Below are 799 nucleotides of genomic sequence, written 5' to 3'. Positions count from 1 at the left end.
CATCTCCCAAAAGCTCCTTTACTGAAGGCTTTTTGCCAAAGATCCAAAATCAACCCTATGTCCTTCACAGATAAACTAAGGCAGGAGAGTCCCTTTACCTCACAAGCACAACAAGGGGTTTGACTTAGGCCTTTTATAACTCTTTCTTTCATCATCTTCAGCGCAGCAACGCACTCCCCCTCACACAAGCATCCTCATCACACCCACAGACAAAAATCTCCTACATTTTGCAGCAATTCTGCATGCGCAACTTTCATCTAGCAGCTGCTAACTCTTTTTAGCCTGCTCTTTTTAGCTGCTCTTTTTAGCCCCTCCTCAAATCCTCATGTATTTGACTGGGTTGAGGAGATAGCTGCAGTCTGAGGGCAAGCGGGACTTTGAGGAGGGACAAAATGCCTAGACAGCTTTTGTTACTTACTGCCCTTATAGGCGAGAATAGTCTTGTGCAGTGTGGTAACTGAGGGAAGACGCGTCTCCCACAGGGAGCCGCCAGCTGCCCCTCAGAGAAACCTCCCTGCCCTCAGTGAGGTGCCAAACAGAGGCAGCCAGGAAAACAGCCGGCAGCACAACCACCGTGCTGTGGAAGGACAGAACTGCGCTGCGCCGCCCCGGAGGAAAGTCGTCCTCAGCAGTAGCTAGCTAGCTAGCTCCCTCCCTCCCTGCAGGCTGGGGGGGGGAGGAAGGGACACTCTCAACATGGCGGCCGAAAGACGACGCACCCCGCCTCCCCGCCTCACATCCCCTCTCAAGATGGCCGCGCGGTAGGGCCGGTGGCTGGGCCGGAGTGCGCCTGCGCGCC

This window comes from Grus americana, chromosome 19, assembly GCF_028858705.1.
Source record: "Grus americana isolate bGruAme1 chromosome 19, bGruAme1.mat, whole genome shotgun sequence".
Taxonomy (NCBI): domain Eukaryota; kingdom Metazoa; phylum Chordata; class Aves; order Gruiformes; family Gruidae; genus Grus; species Grus americana.
Note: the sequence above shows the minus strand (reverse complement) of the source record.